Below are 27,149 nucleotides of genomic sequence, written 5' to 3'. Positions count from 1 at the left end.
GCCATGTCTGTATTATCAGAGTCTCCAAAACCAGGTGGAGACATCCCAACTGCCTTTTGGGATTGGCACTTGTCCTGCTGTGCCGAGCAAGCCCATGTTCTGCCACTGTAGGATCTACCAGTCTAGCCACGGATTTTGAGCTTCCATCTATGTCTTGCAGGTACCGCTCCTGAATTCCTGCACTGTCCCCTGCGGATGGGATTTCTTTCTTTCTGACCCAAAGATCTCTTCAATGGACTTTTCATGTCACTGCAGCCTCTATACAGTTATACTTCAGACACATCCCTGAACACCAATATAGCAAAAAAGACGAAAAAAAGGAGCTGAGGAGGTACACATCTCTTAATGACTTTAAAAACCTTTTTAAAGGCCTGCAGTTGGATTTTTTTTTTAGTATAGAGCCACTCCTTTGGGACCTGCTCTTGGTATAAACTTGTGCTGATACAATATAACATCTGAAATAAATCTAATGTTGAGGTAATCCTTTCGAGCTCAGTCTTATAAAACACTGAGTACCATCCCTACCTGGAATGACTGTGTCTCTTTATTTCACCTCTGCGTGCAACGGAGGATCGTACTGACCTTTTTTATAGGGCTGAACACTATGTTCCCATCTTCATCTTGCTCCTGTTGTGAACCTTGAAGGTGGCTCTGACACTTTGCTTTTCTCTCATGAGAAACACAGGCTACAAGATCTTCTTGAACAGCCTCTTCTTATAAATAAATACATTTTTTCACAAAATTCATTTGAAATGTGGCAAGTACTTTCGCCTGTTTACTGAAGTGTGTGTCATATCATCTGTACCAACATTAATATATAACATATATAGTAAAAACCTCTCAGCATATATCAAGGGTTTTCTCGGTGCCTTCTGTAACGGTCAAATGAGCCCTGTTGCATTTTCAAGTGGAAAGGCCTGATCACCTACATGTTAATGCTCGTGTTTCTCCACAAGGCAGCCCATTTGAGGTCAGTGCCACATGACTTGACTCTTCCATTGCCCACAGGCTCGTGTGGGTATGGGGCCTCCGTCTCCATCATCTTCTGCCTCGAGCAGTTACTTACAAATTGGATTTAAGACCTGAATGTCATGTCCTTGGGACCAACGTTCATCTCTCAGTAGGTTCTGTCAGAAATAGTGAATTTAATGGATGTTGGAGCCCAACGGTCATCGGCAGCACGTCCCTGGCGTGGTTTTGACCTGGGACAGGTAGCGCTGAGCTACGGGGCTCTGAGCAACCAGATCTGCTTGAAGATGTCCCTGCTCACAGCAGGGGGGTAGGACTAGATGGCCTCTAAAGGTCCCTTCCCACCCAAACCATTCTACGATCCTATGAAATAAACCCCAAACCCAGATTAGCATGGGTTAGAGATTGTTCTTAATAGTTTGTCTGGGTGCAACCACCCTGTTTAGGGGAACAAGGGGGTATGGCAGTATGGATGTGGCTGTGCCACTCCAGCCATGCTGGGGCCAGAGGGCAGACCCCGGTGCTATTTATTTTACCAGGACAAATGCAGCCTTAACATTACTATTACATGTGCTGGCATCCCAGCCTGCTGTTAGAGTAGCCATCTTCCAGTGCTATTGTACATTTATTTTGTCCTGAGCTTTGGCTGTATTTTCTAAAGCTGCACTGTGAGAAAGTTGTAATTGGACTCTTGAAATTTAATTTAGCGGTTGCCTGGTTGTCGGGCAGTTTTTCTGCCCATTGTACGCCAGACGTAATCATATTCCATCAGAGGCAGAATAAGCCGGTATGTCCTGCATTACTAAGTGTAGAACAAGTTTATTGCCTGCTGGATTTCCTTGGGTTTGGGTTTGTTTAATTTTTTTCTTCCCATGACAGATGTACATATTTGGTTTTGTGACTCTCGTCCGTGGACCATGGTGTGTTGAATTATGATGGTACACAGGGAAATCGAAAGAAGATGGTGAAAATACCAAGATGGAAAGGCAAAGCAGTGGTTAGGTAAGATAAAATAACAGACAACTTCAGCCCTGTGGCTGTCATACTGCTAATAATATATATTCTGCCAAGACTGGGAGAGGGAAGGAGAGGAGTGTTTGAGTGGATGGAGAGGAGCTGATGTTGGAAATTAATCTGGAGCAGAAACAGAGTGATGTAGTGTATGGCTGTGTGGATTATCTTCACTTTGCCTGTACTCCTGAGATAGGATCACCTCCAGGGGACATGGCGGCCCTGGTCGAAGAGGGACATGGTCACCTCCCGTGTCCACACCAGCTTGTCCATAGCTGGGATCCCTGCCCAGTTCAGATCAGCTCAGAGCAGTGGTGAATATATATCTGCCTGCACCCATTTCTGCTGAAATACCTATAGAAACCCAAGCAGCCATATAATGAAGCTACTTGGGCTACGGTGCATTTTGCAAACCTGCATGGAGAGTTTGAAGCACAGGGAAAACACATATTTAGGCTGTATCTGCTTTTATTATGTAGCTGTGAGTTAAAGTAGATAAAACTGAAGGATTAGAAGGAACAACCACAGAACCAGATATTTTTGTTGCAAATGCCTTTAACAAAAAGTAATCTAAAATTAAAAGTGAATTCATGGCTATCCCTATTAGAGCTTAAATTTATTAATAACCACTGAAATGATGAAATGGCAACAAACAGCATCATTTAAGCCATGACTATTTGTGAGCTGCTGCTGGGGAGCCTGACCCAGGTTGATTCAGGTTTTGATAAAAACGTTTCCTCTTCTGCAGATGCAAAGAGCATGCTTTCTCTGGTCACTGACGCCAGCACCATTACACCACGTGGAGATGCTCTCGGCTGGAGGGCTGCTGTGAAGTTGGTGGAAGATGCCCAAATCCCTTGGAGAAACTCAGCTGTGGTGCCCTGGAAGCTGCCTGCTCCTGCCAGCGGCCCTCAGTTGACATTATCTCCTGGCTTCGCCTCTGAATGCTTCTCTGTCCCCTTTTGCTCCCCGTTGGAAGATTCCCTCTGGCAGATTGATGGTGTTACGGGGGGTGTCCCCAGCAGCCGTGCTGCCATCTGTCCCCCCTCCCGCTGGCACAACCCAGAGGCATCACCACTTTGGAATGGGTTTCCTGAGTGCTCCCAGGGGTCAGGTTTTCCCTCTAATGACTGCTGAGTGGAGCAAACATCTCTCTTGGTGGGATGCAAGCACGTGAAAACCATGCCCAGCCACAGGACAGCCAAGCGTCCTGCCTATTTAAGACACAGTGGATACAAAGGGGCTTCCCCTTTGCTGGAGGGTTTGCTCCAATCTGTTATAAAAATAACCTTTTCCAAGATGATCCGGTCTCAGGAGGGAGCAGAAGACCAAATCTCCTGGTTCCTCTTCTGGCTTCATCTTTTATCCATCCCTGTGGCTTTTCTATCCCCTGCCTGCTGCTAATCAGCATTCCTCACGAAGAGCAGCTGCTAATCTGCCGGCAGTAGTCAGTGCGTGCGGAGGGTGGGGAGGTGATCGGGGCAATGAAGCGACACCCGCCCGGCAGCTCCTGCCCGGGCTCCTGCTGCCAGCATCGCCAAACCTCCCCTTTCCCAAACTCAGACCTGCTGTGGCAAAAACAGATTCAGCCTGGTGCACCGAGTCCCACCTGTAAAAGAAAAGCTGTTTTGTAGCACTTGCATTTTAGGGAGGAAAAAAAGTATTTGTATATGTGTACGTGTGTTTGCGTGGGCGTGCGTGTGTGTATACATAAATACATATATATATTTTCCCCTCTGAAACAACTCGCTTCCCTTTGGGAATAAAGGGGATCTTTAAAAATGCAAAAATTCCTTCCAGACAGTTTGTCATGTCTTACTAGAAACAGCTGACCCTATTAGCAATTTAAATGATGTCTCTGATTAGCATAATTTTTAATGAAGCAGAGCACGTGTTTCACATTTGTGTTTCTGATGCGGTGGGGAGGAGGCACTCGGACACTCAATGAACGTAGTAGAAATTGGCTTTGAGAAGAGAAGGAGTGATGCTGCAGCCTTTTGACAGCGCCCCAAGCTGGTGCCATGAAATTCAGTGTTGGGGGAGTGTGTGTGTGCCTGTGCGAATGGTCCCCTGCTAAGGCGGTCAATGGTGTCCACATGGCCATCGTAAGGGACCTGTCCATAGACAACACATCCTTCTTCAGCGTGACACCATGTAGATGCTTATATCAGGATAAATGTTGGATGCTCTTGACCCGCTCACATGATCTCACAGCCCTGGTCAAAACGTTATTGTAGATCGTTCTCTGCAAGTGGGTTTGCATTACAATAATTTTCTCCAAATTCTATGTATAATTTGGTGGAAAACCTGCCCTGGCAAAAAAGGCCATGGGAACAAACCATGACCGCTGTTGGTCGGTCTGCCGGATTTTGGGAATCGGGGTGGTGAGCAAAGGAGAGGCATCTGTGGGTGGTGCGTGCGTGGTTTTGTTTCTTGAGCAGCAGCTGTGAGTTGTGGGATGCGCATCCTGAAGGTCTGTGCGTTATTTCTGCAGGGGAATAGATGAGCAAAGTCATCGCCATTGGGCAGCCAGCTTCACTGGTGAAAATACAAAAAGGGTCCAGGGTTCAGAAAAGGTCGCAAATCACCCTCTGTCAGATGTGCACGGAGAAACTGTGATTCTCATTTCTAATTTTTTTTGTTTTTCTCCCAAAATGTTGAAAATAGAAGGATTTTTCTTCCCTGCTGTCGTTCATAAAGTCTTTGGTAGCTTTTAAACACGATCTGGAAGATTTCTCAGGCTGTCGCCCTGCAAACTAGGCTCTGATTGCAATCCTAAATCCTCCCTACCCACTTGGGAGTCCAAAAGGGTTTAGCAAACCCAGAATGACTGACGGCAATAAATGCTAAATCAAACCACTTGCCACCCCAGATCTGTTATTATTATTTCAAATTCTTATTTGCTTTACAGTACCCTCGTGGCAGGTGCAGGAAGGGAATGCCAATGGGTTTTCAACTCGATTAAACATCAGATAAAGCAGGGCTGGTTTCTTTTTTTTTTTTTTTTGCTAAAAACCGACAAGATTTCTCTCAGATGAAATCGTGTCTGAAATTTGCCCATCTTCTTCTCTGGTTTCCCCCTGTTTTCCCCACCTCTTCCTGCCTGCAAAGCTGATCCCTTGCATTACGCCAGGTCCTCACGCACGAGCCATTTGCGACGTTAGAAGGGAAATTGTGCGTGGGTGTGAAATCTTGTGTGCACACATGTTCCACATTTTGTTTGCTTAAAAGCCCGTGCAAGACTTTTTTTTTTTCTTAATGGGAAAATCCTCCTAGGAACTGAAGTTACACAGGCAATAACACACAACACAAACCAGTAACCGATCCCTTATGGGGAGGACAGAAATGCCCTTGCACTGGGCCACCCTTTGGGACGGCAGAAGGTCACTCGGACCAACCTTTCCCCCTTGCCAGCCTCCCCGGCTCGAGCGCGAATGGTCTGCCATGATACGGAAACATCCTCATTAGGATAATAGGCAGATTTCCAGGATCCACTTCTGATTCCCTCGTCCTGGAACGCTCCCAAATATCACAGATGTTTTGACGGCTCTCCCAGAGGGCGGCAGCAGCTCGTCCTCCACTTTCGGCACGTTGAGTCCTGGCATGCTGTGAGCATGCAGGGCTGATGATGCCCTGCTCTGCGCCAGGGACGGCAGCCACCCCGATGCTCCTGGTGAACCCAACACCTTCACCCCAGCAGAGCGAGGTCCCAACCTGGGGTCGTGCCCAGCTGGGTTTTTCAAAGCCATGTGGCATCCTGGAGACACCGTCTCCAGCCTGCGCATGCTGCACTACCTTCTGGGGAACAATATGTCTTTTTGGGACATCCTACGAGGAAGCACTGCTTCTCAGGAAGGGCCTTGCTTTTAAAAAAGACGCAGAAGAGATGAGATGGATGGAGGCGCTGCATTGCAGCAACAATGGTTTGAGCATTGGGGAAAAAAATCGGGAATAAACCTTAGGCATCAAGGTGGCCTTCAGCATCAGGGTGACTTTCCTCAGACCACCCCAATGCCAAGCAAACGCAGCCCTGATTTCCACACTGGGTCCTGTCCTGGCAGCTAGGGGATGGGACAGTGAGTTGAAATATGAAAACACATTTTGATTTTTTGGGTAACCTCAGGAAATTATTTCCCTTCGACCTTTCCTCCTGTCCTCCCCACCTGCCTCAGAAGAGGCTGTGAAGCTTACTTCTCTCAGGATTTCAAAGTGCTTGGGAAAGTTCAAGTGAAAGATAGCATGGAGCTGTTACTGTTGCCAATGTTTTATTTTTCTTTGCCAGACAAATAAGGGGAAAACCTGACAATCAGAAGTTATTCATCATGCTATAAAACAGCCTCTCGTAGGGTATATCTTCCTTGGAAAGCAAACAAGAGCTGCCTGTTTATGAGAAGACTGGAAATATCGTACAACAAAAGAGGAGCGTCTCTCAGCGTTGCCGGCCTGGCCCATCTCCCACCTGGTGTCCTTATTTATATCTGCTCAAAGTGATTGCAAAGTGGGTGCAAAGTGCTGTTCTGGCAGGGTAGCGGTGCTGGCTCGCGTGGCACTGACGTCAATGCACCGAGCCAGTCCCCGAATCAGAAACTGTGGGGCTCATCTGTGCTTGTGCGCGAGCTGAGGTGGGACAAGGTGGGCTCTGAAGGGTTTAATAGCCAGCCTGAAAAAGCTGGTGATGGGGAAAGGGAGAAATGTGGCTTGCATTGCTGCGGTGATATGGGACTTGCACAGGTCAAGTCCTTAGCGGCAGGGATGGAGATATTGTTCATCCTCTTTCTTCCATTCATTGGAAAGAAGTTAAAAAAAATTTGGGGCTGCTCAGCATTGCTGTACTTAGCTGACATGTCCTGCTCAGTGAGATGCTTGTGGATTTTGTGGCATGGCAACAAATTCAGAGCTCAAGATACAAATAACAGACCACCAGGAAAATAACCATCGTTAGTGCTGCTCACCTCATACCTTCACTGCACCTTTATTCTAAGCCCTTCACAAATATTAATCAAATAAAGTGCATTGGAGTACCCGGTGAATTAGGTTAGGGACATTAGGGTTGTGTCTCTAACGCTGTGCAGAGTGCTCCTGGGCCATTCATCCCTGGGGCAGCCACTGGAGCAGCCCTGTTGGTGTTCCTGGGGAGGTATTGTGCTTGGTCCCCAGGTTGCCCTCTCACCTACCCTCTCATAGCTCCAGGACCTCCAGCTAATCCTTGGAGAGCTGGCGTTGCATTTATTGAGTGAGCAAGTGACTTGGAAAGTGCTGTGTGATACAGCATAGACAGAGACATAAAGACTTATTGCTACCTTAAGGGTAAAATATAGCTCTTTCCACACCTTTTTTTCTTTCAAAGAAAGCCTGTGATCATTCATGGTGGAGATGTATCCATGAACAGCCATGAGATGGGGATCCCACACACTCATGAAGAGCAGCCTCTTCCTTAGAGCACCAAACTGCATTCAAGTGTCATAGAGAGATTCCGGGGCAGATCATAATTATTCAAGTTAGAGGTTGGCCAGAGCACTGGAGTTAATTCTGTTAATCAAAACATGTGTGCTGGCACCCTAAATGATCACAGCTGGTTACAATCCAAACTTGGTATCGCCTCCGGAGGATGTTGCCATCAGCAGCACAGACCTACCCAGGACCATTCAAGTACAGAAGGGAAAAGCCATCTGCAACGTTCGGTGTCCACCGGAGGCTGCAGATCCCAATATTGCAGAGCCAGGACTTGTGACTGTCTATAGAAGGAAGTATGTCCACCCAATACAGCCCCATGAAATGTCTGAACTATCTCTTCCTTCTCAGAAGGTCAGTTGTCCTGGAAGGATGAGGCTCTGGCCAACACAGAGATCTCCATAGGTACCCGCAGAGGCTAAGGAATTTAGAAAGTACGTTCTGGCCAAAAGGGATCTTTACACTGGAAAATGTCTTTGATATTCATGGTGCTACCTCAGTAATGGTACTGCTCAATGACTACGCTGGTAGAAATAAATAATACGAATTAGCTAACAACTGAAGATGAGGAAGGATCCTTTCTTCATTGTAACTTGAAACAGTTTCCATTGAAACCAAGGTAAAGACTTCCTTTTTCCCCCAGAGAGACCGAATCAGGCCTTTCATGAAGAATTGATTTATATATGCCATTGCTGATGGACAGGCTTGAAATCCAGGGAGTTGAGAGGTAAAATGTGGGGTCGTGTCTCCTCTATGAGCAATCCCCATGAAAGCACAGGTTTAGCCTTCATTAATAAAGAGGGCTGTGGCAGAGACACGTCTGCTTCATGTCATCATCTCTCAGTCCAGCAAACACTGTGCTACCAGCTTGCTGCTTGTGCCAGGTGGGATGGCATGGTTCCACAGATCCCAGTAAGCCACTGGGAACGCACAGCAGGGTCAGTGTCCTGCTCTGCCACTCCCAAGGGGTACGTGCTTGGGGACAGTGAAGAAGCGGCTGCGGCATTCACACTGTCCAGCTGTGAGTTTTAGCTCAGGACCACAACACTTCAGAAGACCTCAACAGCAGATACACCACACCACCTGCGCCTCCTGGTCCTTCTGTATCCAGGCCTCTTTGACTCTCCTGCAAGGTCTGGCACAGAGAAAAGCCCTGTCTTTACTCCCACAGAAACTGGGCTGGTTTTTTATCCCTGTTAGTCTGTCTGTCTCCCCCTATCACTTGCACAGAGCTTTGGGGAGATAAGTGTTTTGAGAGCTGGAGCGACTTTAATTTACTTTGTTGTCCTCATTTTATCTGCTGGGTGGAGGTCAAGAGGAAATATTCTATTTTATTTTGGATTTTAATTTCGGAATATCTGAGTTATCTTATCTGATGGAAGCTGACCCCTGCTATGCTGCTTGCTAAATATTTCAGAGAAAGGTGCAAGGTCTCTGTTGGTGGGTGAGGATGAAATTCCTTGCTTGTCAGTAAAGTTTTTGTAAACCCCTTAATCAGAGTTGATCCCACAGTTAAATTATTATTTAGGTGGGGGGGTGTAATTAGCACTAGTGGTGCAAGAATATATTTGTCCTACTGTTACAACCCCCTGGTTGCTCCCCACTTTCTCCCAGCGGTTGCTAGCTCCTGCTGTACTATCATAGAATCACTAATGTTGGGAAAGACCTCTAGGATCATCAAGTCCAACCCCCAACCCAACACCCCCAGGCCTCCTAAACTGTGTCCCCAGGTGCCACGGCTGCACGGTGTTTGAACCCCCCCAGGGACGGTGACTCCCCCACCTCTCTGGGCAGCCTGTGCCAGGGCCTGACCCCTCTGGCAGGGAAGGCATTTTCCCTCACACCCAACCTAAACCTCCCCTGACGCAGCCTGAGGCCGTTCCCTCTCGCCCTGTCACTGGTGACTTGGGAGCAGAGACGAGCCCCCCCCTCACTCCAGCCCCTCTCAGGCAGCTGCAGAGAGCGAGAAGGGCTCCCCTCAGCCCCCTCTTCTCCAGGCTAAACCCCCCAGCTCCCTCAGCCGCCCCCCAGCACACTTGTGCTCCAGACCCTGCCCCAGCCCCGCTGCCCTTCTCTGGACACGCTCCAGCACCGCAAGGTCGCTCTTGTCCTGAGGGGCCCAAAACTGAACACAATATTCAAGGTGTGGCCTCACCAGTGCTGAGTAGAGGGGCTATGCTGTCATCTTGAACACAAACTGATGGCAATTGGCCTTGTAATAACATCAGCACAGTGTCCAGCATGATCAGGTGCCAAGGGTGGATTTGGGCCCCGAACAGTTTACTATCATCCAGCCTTCCAGAAAATCAGTTGCTATCTCTGTTAGTGATAACCTGTACTCTTAAAGATGAGTATCTCCTCCTGGTTTAAATAGTAAACTTTCTGGAAGAGAGGCTGCCTTTTGCTTATTTTGCTTAAACAAGACTTAACTTGCACTAGGTAAGATTAGCGTAAATTAGTTTATCTTCAGAGGCTGAAAACTGGGTTTTGACATGAGTTTTCCTCCCTCCCTCCCTCCCTCCCTCCCTCCCTTCCTTCCTTCCTTCCTTCCTTCCTTCCTTCCTTCCTTCCTTCCTTGCAGACAAGTCTCCCACTGAAGAGAGGACTCCAGGGAGCAAACAGAAGGGTTCACTCCAACTTCTGCCATTTTTTGGCCAACGCCAAGCGGGTGTGGTTTCAGAGGAGCTCCCACCCAGCAGGTAGCTCTTGCATGTAGGTTTTGCACTGGGCAGTTTGTTAAATGCACTTGCAATGCCTTTTCAAATGTGCGACAGAGTAAATGTTTTTTCCCACTCATTTGTTGCTAGGCTAATGTTGTGAGACAGCAGAATAGGCCATTTGCAATTGTAATGCCGAGCAGTCAAGCACAAGCATGTTAGCATCTAATGCTGGCTGCAGCACCCGCAGATTGGCAGCTGGAACTTTAGGTATAGCCCTTAAAGCTTATTAAATTGATTGGTCTTTGGAGTTTTAAATCCTTCCTACAGCGGCGTATTTATGGGCACTCACTCATGCCTACCAGTTGCTCTGCTGAGATTAATTGGCATGTCTTTGTGGGATCTTAAACTTTGAGCCAAGCCACATGCAACAGCGCCATCTTCACAAAGTCTTCTGAAAGGAGCTTTGCAACAAATAAAAACCCTAATTTTGTTACAAATTCCTATTGTTGACCTCTCTTGTACAGCCATCAAAAGAGGGAGGGACTGGTTCAGGACATTTCCATTGGCTGTGGATCCAGAACTTTAAATCTCCAAGCCAAAGCTTCAAATTTGGAGCCAAGTTGATGGGAATCAAAATTTACACTGAGAAATTCTAACTGAACAAAATGTGAGAAAAAAGATGGCGAAGAAGTCATTTCTTCACAGATAAGTGCCCACAGCACCAGACTGCCAGAGGAAAAGTGCTGTGCCAATAACCCATTTTCTGCAAGGCCTTCCTGACTTCAAACGGATCCCAGGTGGAGATCCATCCAAACCTGACAGCTTCATGGGATGTGGCATGTTGGTGTCTCTCCTCGGATGAAGGAGGCATGCACTGACTTACAGCTGGCGGTGAGCTATGAGAGGGCCGAAGGTCTGGAAGTATTGTCCCATTCGTTGCCAAGAGAGGACTACAGGTCTTACATGCAATATGCCAATGCCCTTAAAAGGACCTCCCTGTGTTCTCTGGATTTCCAACCCTTATGTTTTGGGAACTCGTTAAGCTTTTTAAGAGCCACGGTTAGATATCATCTCCTGCCTCAGCAAAGGGAAGTTATTTCTCATTATTTTTCTTGTTCCACTCTGCTGTGGCCCAGGAAGAGAAAACTCACTGGGCTTTTACAAGGTTTACAGGGGGTTGCCCTGGCACTGTGGTTTGGCAAAGCGATGGGAGGGGTCAGCAGCCCCACCCAAAGCTCCTATGCTGTTCATGAAGGGGACAGTTCTTGGATTTATTGTCCTGTGCAAACTGCTTGGCAGGAGCACTACTTCTCCCCCACAAGGATGGTGGGAGGCACACCGTCTTCCTCTCCACATAGTTGCTGGCGAAGCCGTGAAATTAATGTGACCATATGGAAGTAGGCTGCAGATCTTGACTGTCTAACGCATTCCAGTTTCCAAAATCATGCTCCTGACACAACGCAACCATAGGCTGCTCCAAACCCAAGGCTTGTGGCAAAAAGACAATTTTGTTCCTCTACATCAGCCAAGGTACTCTTAGGTGTGAAAGATAAAGGTCTCTAGCAATTTATAACTGCTAATGTTCTGGCCCTGAAATAATCATGGAAGACATTTTATTTTCTGTTTATTCATCCTGACTTGAAGTGAATCAACTTCTGAGCTCACACCATGTGATGGTGGCAGTGGCGCATGTGTTTTCTATGCCAGGAGAGAGTATCCAGGCAACTAGACCAGATATCAAAATCTTGTCAGATTTCCCCCATCCAGTATTTTGTCTTTTTTACGGTCCTTATTACCAATGAATTAAGGACCCATTGATCTCTAATGAATTCAATATCTCAACTGACTTCTGCAGAGAGAGCAATGCCTCCATTGTGCAGGTGGAGACTGGAGGCACTGAAAGATGTGCAGGCAACCTGGCTGAAGTAGGGATTGAAGTGGGATGTCCCAGGTCACCCACTAGTTACAGACATCCTTGTTTAAAGGTGGCAACAGTTCTGAGTGTGATGGATTCAAGCCACGAAAAGGAAAATTAACAATGTGTTATCTTACTGGACTAGCCTGGAGCAGAGGAGGCCGAGGGCAGCCCTCATGGCGCTCTGCAGCTCCCTCCCGAGGGCAGGAGGAGGGGCAGGGCTGGTCTCTGCTCTCTGGTGACCAACGCCAGGACCCGAGGGAATGGCAGGGAGATTTGCCAGAGGAGGCTTAGGTTGGGTATTAGGAAAAGGTTCTTCCCCCAGAGGGTGGTGGAGCCCTGGCACAGGCTCCCCAGGGAGGCATCACGGCACCAGCCTGGTGATATTCCAGAAGCGCTTGGACAAGGCCCCCAGAGACACGGTGTGAATTTGGGGTGTCCTGTGCAGGGACGGGAGCTGGACTTGATGATCCTTGTGGGTCCCTTCCAACCCAGGACATACTGGACTGTAGGAGAATCTGGGCTGGAAGGGGCCTTCAGAGGTCTCTGGTCCAACGTCCTCCTCAAAGCAGGGTCAGCCCTGGGTTTACACCAGGTTGATCATCCAGCTGGGTCTTGAAAACGTCCAAGGATAGAGACTGCACAACTGCAACCCACTCCACTGTTTGTGTCCTTTGCGCGCAGCCTGAAGCCTTTCTGCGTCCTTCTGCCAAGTACCAGCCCAGTAAGTCCCCACAAGTATAACCTGAGAGAGGGACCAAACTCACTGGAATGAGGGTTCTGCGTTTTCTGCTGAAACCAAGTAGTTCTAGTCCCAGGAACAAAATATGGATCCCTGGGTATGAGTTAGAAGTCGGGTCTAATCTACCTAATGCAGGCACCCAATCTACACTTAAATTTTGCTCCTGTCCTGAAACACCCATGTACTTGGTACATTCTCAGGGCAGAGAGTAGGTACTCTGAAGATTTCCTCAAGAAGATCTTTAGACTGTCCATAGCTTCTTTGCACTTGTCATCCACCCCTGGGCAGGAAAACCAGATCAATTCACCTGTCATTGTAATTCCTCCATTGTGAGTGAGAAGCAAAAGCCGAATCCCACGGTGTTAACTTTTCGTGCTTATCCTTTTTGTTCCTGCTTTTTGTTCAGCACTTCATTGTCAAGAGGAGAAATTGAGGAAGACAGGTATCATTTCTTGTATGACCAAACAGACAGAATAAAAATGGAATACCTGACTTTTTTTCCCCTAGTAGTTAGGAACGTGGGAGTCAGTCATAGACATTGTCATGGCAGAACGGTGGATGGATACTGGACTAAATTAGACTTTACACAGGCGTGGAATTTTAAGACCTGAGAATTATTTGTTAGGTTGCAGAGATTCATCCATCCCTATTAGGGAAAGAATAAAGTTTCTTCTACTTTAAGTTAAAAATAGTGTTGTTGATGACCCAACAATCTCAAAATGATTCCTGGGGGGGTGGAAATCAGGAAAATCATATGCATTTTTAATTCCTTGTCATTTTGGTTTAATGTCCTCAGGTTTTATTTCTTCAGCAATTCTTCTTAAATACGCTTATTCCAAAGCCTACGTCCTAATTAAAAAGCACAGTGCCCTGAAATAAGAGATGGCATGCATGAACGTCCTAAATAAAGAAAAATAAATAAATAAAGGGCCTGTTAAATTTTCTACATAATGTCCATGAATGAGGAATCATCCCCCTCTTCCATTTTGACCTATGGATATCATTAATATGGACTGTTCCAGCACAATGAGCTGGAAAGAATGGTAATATTTTTAATTTCCTCTCTTCGGCAGAAATAGTTGCTTTACCATATTAACGTCCGTGTGGGTAATACACCGACTTCTGGCTGACATGAAACGGGACTTTATCTTGGATTCTGTGGGTATGTCAGAATAGAGTCTGATTACTTTGGGGAACAATATTGATGCTGCAAATTCTAATGAGACTTCCAGAGGCGATTCATGGAGGCTTTTCCCAAGTAACCTGGAGTGAAAACCGGCTCAAAATCCCTGTAGGCGGCTTGGCCACCCTTGGCTATAAAGCCAGGCACTTGGACAACAAATCCACAACCATCCCTATTTGGTAGCAAAAATATGATTTTGCAGTAAGTTACAGGTGTAATTCAGCTTTCACGAGCTGGACCATGAGCTCGGCTTTACCCAGATTTGCTCTTGTTTTCCCAAGAATAGTTTACAGAGAATTGAAAGTGATACTAATTAGTTAGAAATCAGCTATTAGGGCAGCTTTCATTGACTAGTGACCTTGCAACTGGGCACAAGCGAAAGGTGAGAAGCAAAACAGACTCAGAAGTTTGCAGGAGAACTTGCTCATTCCCTTAGTGCAGCTCTTAGCCTTTAATTTTCCTGCTTAAAATTATTTTGCTAATAATCTTACTGAAGAAACACAAGAATAACAACGAAACCAATAATCCTTTTCTCTTTTCTGCCTTCCAAAGAGTTTACAACTTTGTGGGCTGTGTGGTCCCATCTGATGCTTGCTGTGGTCCCACCTGATGCCCGTGCTGTTTATTATGGGACTGAAAGGAGCTGGTCTAACCCTTATCTCTGAACTTTGTCTTTTCAAAGTAGAGGAGAAAAACAGCTTGGAGTTTAGTTTATATGCAGAAAGTCACACTGTAAGTAACACTCTGCAATTTTCCAGCCCCCCGTGGACACATTATGTTTGATCTTTCTTTGTTATATTTTTTTTAAAAAAAAGATTTATCCAAGGAATTATTTAGGCTGAGAAAAGCCTTTTACTGCCCTGCAAGGTTTAGTGGAAGAGAAAAAAATGAAAGAGTAAGCACACTGCTTCCATGCAAGCCAGGACAGGGGATTCATGGCAGGGTCCCGGAGGAAGAGTTGCCCATCCCCACATCTGAGCTGGGCACCATGCTTCTGGCATGGATGTGCCAAGGACAGCGATGCATGGGGTGAAACCCAAACCCTCAAGTGAATCCAGCCCAAACAGGCAGGACAAACTGCAAACATGATCCAGGGCAGGAGCTTGGGCTGACAATTGCTTCGATGTGTCTCAATCGCTTTCTGCTACTGACAAGGGGAAGGGGAGAAGAAAGCTGGATTTGGGGTTTTTTTTTGCTGCTAAAGAGAAAATACAATGATGGGACACCAGAATAGTGTGCACTTGTGAAAGGCTGTTCTGGAGGAAATGTAAGTTGCTCCCCAGGAAGAGGACTGGAAGAAATAGGCTTTATTCGGGGGAGGAAGACTTAGTCTTGAAATTAGGAAAGATGTTCCACTCTAAGAGTGGAAGAAGGCCTTTTCCAGGAAGGTCTTGAAAGAAACAGAATGCATCAGTATGACTGTGACCCCTTCAACAAGAGCAGTTTTGGCTTGAATGGGGGACTTCACAGACCGAACGTGACTCATGTCACGTTTCATACGGGTCCTAGCTGTAGGCGATCGCTCTCCCATGTTTTTGTGTTGATGCGTGGCCTGGGGAAGGTCTCTGAGAGACCTTGTTGGGCTGAAAGGATGAGTCAAATATCTGCTGGGAATGTGCTGAGCCTATTTCTTTCCACCCTGGTGCAAGGGGAGGCTGAGCACCAGCCAGGAGAGCCTCTGGAGGACCATCCACCCCTCTGGCTCCCAGCCCTTGAAATGGCACCGAGCATTTCCCCTCGCCACCCGGCCGAGGCACAAAGCTCGGGAGATCTAACACGAGCACGCAGGAGGGGGCACGGCTGCGAGCATAAATGATCAAAGGGCAGAGCAGGCTGATGTGCATAAAGAAGCTGTGATACAGCAGAAGAGATCCCCTCTAGCCCTCACCGATGCTAATGCATATATTTACCTCCTGATTGACTTCATAATTAATTGACTATGCGGGGTAGATCCTTCTCTCACCTCCCGTGCTCTACACAGGGCTGCAGAATGACATGGGTGTAAAACTGAGCCATGCAAGGGATGAAATGGGGCCTTTTGTCTTTATTTAGTCTGGAAGTACATAAAAGCCACAAGGAGCATGTAAGGGTATAAATGAGGGCAAAAATGTATTTATTTCAATCCCCAAACTGCAGCAGGAGAAGGTCAGCATACAGAAGGGCTTAGGCGACAGTTAAAAAGATGAGGGTTTTGTATTTTTGACTGTAAGGTGGATATATTTTTTAAAAATACGGTAGAATGGTAGGGGAAATTAATACTTCCATCCCAACCAGAACAAGGAGAAGAAGCATTTGTTATGCAAATCTTTTCATTATTGCAAATCCCGAGTGCTGATAAGAGATAAGCGTTGTTCTAGCTTTATTTCAAGTAGCTCCTGCACAGACGCGGGTACGTGATTATATTGCTGCGAAAGAAAGAAACAAACACACATTTTCCCTGTACATTTATTTCTGTTACTGGAACATGAATTCTGGAGCCTGCCTGAAAAGGCATTTGGTCCATTGAGGCTTGTTCATTTTACTGCTTTGTTTTCTGCTAAGGTGACATCTGCTCCTGAATGACCTTAGCATCTTTTCTCTCTGCAGCCTGGCCCGGGTGGCCGTTCCTTTTATGCGCATACATTAATGTTCGGGTGAATCGCAGCTTCATGAGGTCTGTTCTTTATCCTTTTCATTTCCACTAATCCCGGAGTCTGCGGGGAACAAAGGGCTGGATCCTTGCGGTGTAAACGGCCAGACCCGACTGTAGGGATTTACATCTGCTACGGCGTGACACCGGTTATCTCCAAAACCCATTCCCCACTTTACCATCTCCGCCATCAAATTCCTCGTCCTTGTCAATAACATACTGTTTCCCCCCCTTGCTTTTTGTCTGCTTAGGAGGCAACTGCAAAATCTGCTTGCAGCGGTGGGTGCATGGAGCAGCGGCAGCTCCCATCCCGGGTACCCCAGCCCCTGTCGGACACGTCCCCACCGCGCGCTGCAGCACGAGGGAGGTTGTTGGTGGGTCAAAGGCTTGATGCCACCTGAAAGGCATGGGATGCTGCTTTCCTTCCCACCACTGTCCCAAGGTGCTCCGTATCTTTGTGGCCCCAGTGCAGGATCTGTCGCCAACCGCTGCTGCCTTCTGTGGAAATCAATGAGGTTTGCTCAGCCCTGCATTTAGCTGAGACACAGCTATCTGTCTGCCTGGCTATTAAATTACTTTTCCACGTGACAATGGAGCTTCCAAAGTTTGCAGTATAATTTCAGTCCTCATATGCAGCTCTTGGAGCCATTTGATTTCCTCTCCCATTGTTTTCCCACTCTCTCCCCATTCAGAGGCTCGGCGTTGCAACAGGAATATTATATTTGCCCCATCTCCCTTTGTCTGGTACCTTTGTTTTTTGCATCACCACCAAATGAAATCAATTTTATAACTGATTTCTCTGACCTGGCACCAGAATGACATGCCTACAGTTTCTGCTACAAATTCTCCTTGCTGTCTGTAATAAGTTACTTAACCATTCCATTATTTCATGCCGATTCCCGGTGGGTTTTAGCTGCACAAGACATCTTTCTGATGAAATTGGCACTGGCTTTTAAAAAATCCAAATGAATTATATCTCCTGGGCCCCGCTCAAGACTTTAAAAGAGGTTAGTTAGGCAGGATCTTCATTTTACACATCTGGGTGGAAAATGCACAGGCATTTTTTCCCTCCGCCTGCACATACAAACAGCTCACATTGTTTCTTCGATAAAATTGTTTATCGTTGGGAGAGTCAGGAGCTCACTCAGGGAGGAAATTTGGCTGATACATATGGCAAGACTCCAATGGCTTTAATGAATGCATTGTTGATCACTTGAACAACAGGATCAGCAATATGGCATGGATGCGATAGCCCTTTTTTCCAATCCTGGTTATAAAGTACCAGATAACACTGTTGTGTCAGAGGGCAACTCCCATTAGAGGGGAAGAATTATGATCTGGGTGTTAAATCTGGTTTCTTCTCCCATCTTCTCCCTTGCAAGGCTTTGTCCCTGGAGCTGGTCCAATTCTTTTTTCCATTCAAAGTGATATTGAAATCCAACCTTACCTATGCTGCCAAGCTTTCTGGTACGGAAACAACCCAAATGAACCTTTTAAACAACAGTTTCACTAGATTTCTCAGTCTTCTCAACCAAGTCTTACTTGAACTATTTTCTAAATGAATACTGAAATGTTCCTTTACGGAAAGCAGAAAAATCTACTCCCTCGCTTCTTCGAGGTCATATCGTTATGCAAAAACCCACATGTGCACAACTTTCCACCTTTTTAAAAAATCAAACCTAAATTTGACTTGTTCTAAGTACCTAATGGGAGCTGCAATTTCTTGCTAATTATATAATTACTCCAGATTGTTATGTAGCACTGGCAATTAAACACTCGAAATACTTTTAGCTTGAAGAAAGTAATTATGTAATTCCAGAGAATCTGTGCTGTATTGGTTGCTGCTGCCTTTCCCCTATGACTTCATGTCCGCAGCCACTTGCACAGAGATGCAACGGTGAATTCCTGAGCTGCTGCGCGCCGGCAGAGCTCAGCCAGCCTTGGCACGTCACTTTATAGCACCTGAAGGCCAAGCTGGCTATGATGCAAGGGCTTAATATGAAAAAAATACCTTATTTATACAGACAGAGAGATATGGGTGTATGTGTGTATATATATAATCACACATGTATATATATGTATTATATTCTGGTTTTAGAAGCCTTTTCTTTTCAAAGGCTAGCAGGGCCATGCCAAAGGGACCATCCCAGCATTGCAGTCCCCCAGGGGACCTCCCTGTCACACTTTTTGATGTGGTCCCAGGACTTCCCAGTGGATATTTTCATGGGAAGTGTTTGCCCAGACCCAAAAAGGAGTGCTTTTCATGGTGTAGCATCTCTCATACAGCCTTGGTGACAGCTCAGGCGTAGCCCGATTGCTATTCACCACCTGCTTCTGTGTACCTGGACCAGGGCCCCACAGTTACACATGTCTGACCATCACAGAAAGAAAAATGTCCTTGTCCCCAATATCTCAGTGCAATGTCCCTTGACACCTAATGCTTTTAATTCAGGTGACAGTTCTGTCTCTGAAGTCTCCCCAGTCCCTGCTGTCTATGCCAAGACACTCAAAAGATGCAGTTGTCTTCAATCCTACACTTTACCTCCTTGCTTCATAGTAGCAATGATAATTATTAAGAAGTCTAGAGTGTCTTTTAGGTCTGGCCCCAGAGTAGTGGGAACCAGCGAGCAGCAATGCTGGCCACAGCTGTCAAATACTGTGACTTTTCACAGGATTCTCACATTCTCTTTCTTGGAGAATGAAGCTGTACATGTACAGGTAAGAGCTGTATGAGATTTCAACATCGCATCAACTTATTAGTTCAGACTTTAAGTAGGTTTTGAAGACAATTATAAGGCTTCTCGCAGGGAGAAGGGGAAAGGAAACACGCTAAAAATAATAATAACAAAAATAGTTAGAAAAGAGGAGGAATTTTTGCTAGCCCTCCAGAAAGCAAAAAGGCTGGGACTTGATGCCATTCAGGTGAGGAGAATTCATTGGTGTCCACCGATTTTAACAAGAACGTTCCTGCTGTACTGTTTATATGGAGCTATCATGGTTTAAAGACCAGGATTTTTCATGGATTTTGGTTCTGGCTCTACTTATGTCTCATGGTGCCAATGACTCTTCTTCTTGCTTAATTTTTTTTTTTTTTTATGAGGATAAAGACTGAGAGTGGAAACTCCTAAAAAGTCTAAAACCTGGCCCACTCTTGGAAGAAGACAGCATGGACTTGGAGCCTCCCTGAGGCTACTTTGCTGCAGATCCCAGATCTGCAGATCCTACCCTTTCCGTGCCAGCATCATGTGAATTTACTGCCTCTCTTCTCTGGGGAGCTAAAACCCAGCCAACCCCCTTCTGGGCCTGGAGCCTAGAACAGTGGCCTCATCTTTGGAGGGAAAATCTCATCCCACCCTTGAAGCCCTAACTTGGTGCTCTTCCCTGTGCAATGTAGGGACCGCAAAGAGGTTTTGAACAGGTCACTGGAGATCTTCGTCCCAAGCTGGATGGAAATATTTGGCTTGGCTTGGCTCCAGCAGACTTCAGTTAGTCCCTGGATTATATATATGTGTACATATATATATGTACACACCACTTTATAGTATATGTAAATCTCTATACCACTGATGATTTGAGGGCACTGTCTTGCTGGCCTGATGCAAATAAAACCCTCACTGAAGTAGATGCGGCTTTTACTTGCATGAAAACCAGCAGGTTTAGCCCTCACTTTGCTAGAAAGCATTTCCATCCAAACCCAGCTAGTGCAAATCGACCTGGAAAAAATAACCCTGTCAGTGAGATGATCAGAGATGATCTGTTTTGACTTGACAGCAAAAAAAAAGAAAAAAAAAAATCCAACCTCTTTCATTTTCCCTGCCCCTCCTATGCTGGGGGCAGTTCTCTGTTTAGTCATTCCTAGGGCTGAAAACAGCATGGAATGCTAAATGGATTAATTAGTACTACATCACTCTAAATTTAGACAGCTTCCTTTCAGAATTAGATTTCTTCAGGTTTATGCCATTACATTTCTTAAATGTACATTCTCAATCACATTAGCAATTATGAATACATTACATTTATTTTCTTTTTGAAATACTTTACTGTTGTACCTTAGGATATAAAATACACACACTGTCCTACTCAGGCAGAAATGTGAGGTCACTACTGCTCATGATTTTGTTGCAAATCTCACGATTTTAAAGATAATCCTGAGACGCACCCAGGAACTACCAAGTGCCTCCTTGTATGATAAAATCAACTTTCATTTTTCATGTAAGTTTTTATCTCCTGGAGTTGCAGAGATGTTATTGAAAAAAAATGGAGCATCTGCAAAAACCATTAGGTAAATACAAATTTGTGTTTGCCATTTAAACAAAAATTCTCTTTACCTGAGGTAATCATATAATTCTGGGGACTAATCTCATGACTTCTCACCATTGGAAGCTTAACACTGCTGAAAATGATAGCAATTGATAGAATGACCAAATAATCAAACAAAAAAACCCATGGGGAAGGATTCTGGAGCAAGCACATCATTCCATAAGCAATGTTAGGGCAGTTCCTCTGCCTATGCCATAAGCTTTGCAGTTCTGGTCTTGCACTGGAGAGTTTTTCTCTGCTCTCCCTGACATGTGAAGGCAACTGTGGACAACAAGACCAGGCATGTTCTGTTACATCAAGGAAACGGCACATTATGACAGAATCACAGAATGACAGAATCCCAGGCTGGAAGGGACCTCAGGGATCATTTAGTCCAACCTTTCTGGGAAGAGCACAGTCTAGACAAGATGGCCCAGCACCCTGTTCAGCTGATTCTTGAAAGTGTCCAACGTGGCCGAGTCAACCCCTTCCCTGGGGAGATTATTCCAGTGGTGACTGTCCTCACTGTGAAAAATGTCCCTCTCGTGTCCAATCGGAATCTCCCCAAGAGCAACTTGTGCCCATTCCCCCTTGTTCTTTCCATGGGACTCCGTGTAAAACGGGAGTCTCCATCTTCTCATCTTCTTTATAGCTGCCCCTTAAGTACCGGTACCTGGTGATGAAATCCCCTCTGAGCCTCCTTTTCTCAAGGCTGAACAAACCCAGTTCTCCCAGCCTGTCCTCATATGGCAGCTTCCCAGTCCTTTGATCATCCTGGTGGCCCTTCTCTGGACCCCTTCCAGCCTGTCCACGTCCTTTTTGTGCAGCGGGGACCAGAACTGTACACAGTGCTCCAGGTGCGGCCTGACAAGCGCTGAGTAGAGCGGGATGGTGACTTCTTTCTCTCTGCTGGCGATGCCCTTTTTGATGCAACCCAGCATCCCGTTGGCTGCCTTGGCCGCAGCAGCCACTGTTTGCTCATGTTGAGCTTCCTGCCCACCAGGACCCCCAGGTCCCTTCCCACAGAGCTGCTCTCCAGCCAGGTGGATCCCAGTCTGTGCTGCACTCCCGGATTATGTTTTCCCAGGTGCAGGACCTTACACTTGTCCTTGTTGAACTTCATAAGGTTCTTGCTGGCCCATTCCTCCCGCCTATCCAGATCTCCCTGCAGAGCAGCTCTGCCTTCTGGAGTGTCTGCTTCCCTGCTCAATTTGGTGTCATCTGCAAACTTCATCAGGCTACACTTGATCCCGTTATCCAGATCACAAGATGTTGAATAACATTGGGCCCAATACTGATCCCTGGGGAACTGCACTAGCAACAGGTTGCCGCTTGCAAAAGGAGCTGTGTACCACCCCCCCGTGGGTGCGGCCTGTCAGCCAGTTCCCCACTCACTGCACAGACCACTAGGCCGCAACACATGCACTTCTGCATTGTAAGCTTAAAACAGGACAGTCTGGGAATGTTGTATACAAAATGAACTTTTTCAGAAGTGTTCAGCATCTGACACATGTGGAATCAGACTTTCAAAGCAGGCAGGGGTATATAAAATATAAGTTATGAACACTTGAACATCTGAACTTGTTGAGCTCTCCTGACAGTTCTGGTCATAGTGATTCTATCGCTGTAAATGGGCTATTCTGTAGCAAATCTGGTGATTAAAAGAAATAGTGACAGAAGTATATTGAAAATCTGTGAAATGATTGCAGGAAGTGAGGATAGGAGCAATATATCAAAAATAAAAATGAGAGTATTTCACATTCCCTGGTATTATAAGAAGTGCAAAATGAAACAATAGCTCTTAGCTTGGCAGAGCGAAAAAGACTCAACTGGATAGCGTGTACTTAGAGGTGGTGTAGGAGATACGGTGGGCAGCAAATCAGTTTGTGGTGTTATAGTAGCAAGTGAATTTGAAAGTGATTTCAGGCAAAAGGGAACATTTTTTGGGAACGGCAGCATTAGCGACAGTGACAGAAGCAAGAGTGAGGAATTTACAAGATTTGCACACAGAGCAGGGAAACTGAACCTGATTCAAATAAAATGCCAAAGCAGTTTACTGAGAAGGATGTTTCTGCTTTAGGGAGCTCATTTTTACCTGTTTGAAAATTAATAGTGACTGAGAGTCATAAATGCTTCACAACTGGTGACTGCAATGCTAGAAAATGGAAAGACAACAGCTCTGCAGCCCCTTCAGAGACACCCAGCGTGGCTTCACCAAGGGCAAATCGTGCCTGACTAATCCAGTGGCCTTCCATGGTGGAGAGACTGCATCAGTGGACAAGGGAAGGTGTACGGGTGTCATCTACCTGCACTTCTGTGAGGCCTTTGATATGGTGCCTCACAACTTTCTTACCTCTACCTTACAGGTAGACCTGTGGCTTATTGCCCCTGTTAAATATTGCCCTGGGGCAGCATGGAGGAGCCATCTCTGGGGCTGCAGTGGGAGGCGTGCAGACAGGGTAGGGTCGCTGGCAGCAGGTACAGCACCCTGCTAAAGCTCCAGGGTGGGAGGATGGCACCCAGGGTGGCAGGATAGCACGCAGGGTGGCAGGGTTCAGTGCTGCTTTATGTGCAGGGCCATGTCTGTGAGTCCTGCATGGACCCATCATCCTGGCTGCCCCACCAAAGGGCTGCTTCCCCTGGGGAAGGGGACAGGGGAATCACCCCCCATGACTGCCTGCACCGCTGGAGGTGACTCAGCCCTGGGGATGCCTTGGTGCCCTTTGGGGATTGGTACCTCTGATTTGGATCTCAGCAATGCTTTTGCACCTCTTTGGTGCCATTTCCTGGTGCCCCCTGCGCTCCTTCCCCATCCCATGCAGGCACGGACAGGTTCTGGATAAATGGCTTTTAATAGAAAAACTTTGAACAAAACAGTCATAAAAACTACTACTACACTGTCAACAACCCCCCCACCCCGCCTCCGCATACCCCCCTCCCCGAAATCACCTGATCCCTACACAGGCCTAATCCCACCCTCCTGCCCCAGCGCTGGCTGCGGGAGCCTTGCGCTTGCTCCCATGTTTTGGCGATGGCCCATACCGCCGCTTCCTCCCTTGCTTTTTCATCCCGATGTCAAGCTGGGACATGCTGCCCTGGGGAGGTGGCAGGTCTGTCCCCGCATCCTGCCGTGGATCCTCACGCTTCATCCTGGTGGTCTTGAAGCACTCCATGCTCAGGATGCCTTTGGAGGTCTTGGGGACACTGTGGTTAGCAGAGAGCTTGTTGGGCAGCCACAGTGAGCTGGTCTTGTGATGGGCAATGGTGCCACTAGTGCCACCAGGGTCCCTGGGGATGGGGATGCTGGTGGGATCGTACTGGCTGATCCCCACTGCCCCCAGGGAGCAATCCAAGTGGCTCAAAGCCTCTTCTTGCTGTACCCCTGCAGGCAGCACAATGTCTCTGGCTAGAATCACCACAGGGTCCCTGATGGCTTCGGCGTGGAGGATGGCAGAGTGGCTAGGGGTGATGACACTGTGAGGGGAGAGGTCACCACCCAGGTGGTTGTGACCACCCAGAAGGGTGCCCTCCTCCATGGGGACATCAGTCTCCAGCGAGATGTCATAAGCTGGGAGGGTGCCCTCCTCCATGGGGACATCAGTCTCCACTGAGATGTCACATGTCAGGGGGGTGCCCTCCTCCATGGGGACATCAGTCTCCACAGAGATGTTACATGCTGGGAGGGTGCCCTCCTCCATGGGAACATCACTCTCCAGCGAGATGTCAACAGCTGGGAGGGTGCCATCCTCCATGGGGACATCAGTCTCCAGCGAGATGTCATAAGCTGGGAGGGTGCCCTCCTCCATGGGGACATCAGTCTCCACGGAGATGTCACATGTCAGGAGGGTGCCCTCCTCCATGGGGACATCAGTCTCCACAGAGATGTTACATGCTGGGAGGGTGCCCTCCTCCATGGGAACATCAGTCTCCACGGAGATGTCAACAGCTGGGAGGGTGCCCTCCTCCATGGGGACATCAGTCTCCAGCGAGATGTCACATGTCAGGAGGGTGCCCTCCTCCATGGGGACATCAGTCTCCACAGAGATGTTACATGCTGGGAGGGTGCCCTCCTCCATGGGAACATCACTCTCCAGCGAGATGTCAACAGCTGGGAGGGTGCCATCCTCCATGGGGACATCAGTCTCCAGCGAGATGTCATAAGCTGGGAGGGTGCCCTCCTCCATGGGGACATCAGTCTCCACGGAGATGTCACATGTCAGGAGGGTGCCCTCCTCCATGGGGACATCAGTCTCCACAGAGATGTCACATGTCAGGAGGGTGCCCTCCTCCATGGGGACATCAGTCTCCACGGAGATGTCACATGTCAGGAGGGTGCCCTCCTCCATGGGGACATCAGTCTCCACGGAGATGTCACATGTCAGGAGGGTGCCCTCCTCCATGGGGACATCAGTCTCCACTGAGATGTCACATGTCAGGAGGGTGCCCTCCTCCATGGGGACATCAGTCTCCACGGAGATGTCACATGCCGCGAGGGTGCCCTCCTCCATGGGGACATCAGTCTCCACTGAGATGTCACATGTCAGGAGGGTGCCCTCCTCCATGGGGACATCAGTCTCCACGGAGATGTTACATGCCGGGAGGGTGCCCTCTTCCATGGGGACATCAGTCTCCACTGAGATGTTACATGCGGGGAGGGTGCCCTCCTCCATGGAGACATCACTCTCCAGCGAGATGTCACTGCCTGGGGGGCAGCTGCTGCCCAGGGCTGCCCCCAAGGGTTCAGCTGTGTGGGACAGGCTGTGCTGTTTGTACTGCCCCTTGAGGGGGTGGTAGCAGGGGAGGCATGGCAGCAGCACTGGGGAGGCTGGGGCCACTGCTCTCCCCTGATGGTTGTAGGGCAGGAAGAGCTGTGGCTGGCCTTGTGGAGCCTGTTGGTGTGCCCAGACCAGGGGGAGCCTGCACCCCTGGGGTCCCCGCAGGGCAGCGCCTGCTGGAGAAGCAACCCTGTGGCTGGTCACGAAGGTGGCTGGTGGAGATAGGTCGGTGCTCATCCACTCAAAGCGGAAGACTTGGGGATTGAAGCAGCCGCCACATGGAGCCATTTGCACACCTGCATGGGAGGGTGAGAGATGTGCCGGGCTGGGGGCCGGGGGGAGTCTTCTGGGGCACCTGCCGAGCCAGCCCCAAGCATGGATGGCCCCCTGCTCTGCACCAGTGAGCGGGGAGTTTGCAGCAGGGATGATCCCTGTGGGGTGAGCTGCTGTGCCAGTGGGATGGGGTTGCACACTGGGGAGATGAAATGGGAGAGATGGCCCCAAGATATTGGGAAATTATCTGTAAGTTATATTTCCCGGGCAGGCCTTGCCAGGGTGATGGCACGTATGCTCATGGGGCCTTGCTGAGCCCATGTGCCACGACTGACAGTGGGACCAGGGTGCTGGGGCTGCTGGAGGTGCAGGGGGGGATGGAGGAGACGGGCGCCATGGGTGCTGGAGGCGCTGGGGGGTGAGGGGGGCAGGAATGCTGAGGTGCCAGGGCAGCTGGGGATGCCATACCTGCTGGGGATGCCCAGGGTGCCTGCGGTGCCACCCCCGCCGGGGTTGCCCAGGGTACAGGGAAGGGCTGCCGCTCCTGCCCAGGCACGTGGCACAGGTTGGTTGATCCTGAAAGAGGGACATTAGCAAACGCTGGCGGTCACATCCCAGGCTGGTCAGGAGGGCATACGAGGGGACTGAGAAGGAGGAGGGAGAGGTGCAACGAAGGAAGGGCTACGAATGTCCCCCAAATATGTCCCTGGGCTGCCAGTGTCGGGGTCAGTCCTTACCTCTGGCATAGAAGGTTTTGGGGACAATGAATGGCTGCATTAGCTGGGGCATCTGGGGGGCCCAGGGGCCACACGGTACGTGCCACGGAGCTGGCAGTGCCATGATCAGCTATGCTGGATGGTGGATGGTTGGTAGTTGCAGGTCTGGCTGCTTTTGTTTGAGTGTCTCCGAGGAAGGAATGTGGGGTCTCCCAGTGTTCTGTCCCACCCCCAACAGCTTTCCGAGCTCCTCATGGGGAGAGAAAGGGTTAACCAAAGAGTTAAAAGAAGAGTTACAGTCAATGGCTCGATGACCATATGGAAACCAGTAACAAGTGGTGTCCCTCAGGGTTTGTACTGGCACCAATGCTATTTAATATCTTCACACATAGGCAGTGGGATTGAGCGTGCCTGCAGCAAGGCTGGGTGACACCAAGCTGAGTGGTGCAGCGATACGCTGGAGGGACGGGATGCCATCCAGAGGGACCTGGATAAGCTGGAGAGGTGGTCCTGTGTGAACTGCATG

The sequence above is a fragment of the Phalacrocorax carbo genome, chromosome 3 (assembly GCF_963921805.1).
Source record: "Phalacrocorax carbo chromosome 3, bPhaCar2.1, whole genome shotgun sequence".
Taxonomy (NCBI): domain Eukaryota; kingdom Metazoa; phylum Chordata; class Aves; order Suliformes; family Phalacrocoracidae; genus Phalacrocorax; species Phalacrocorax carbo.
The sequence above is the reverse complement of the archived record's forward strand: the minus strand, read 5'-3'. Positions refer to the sequence as shown.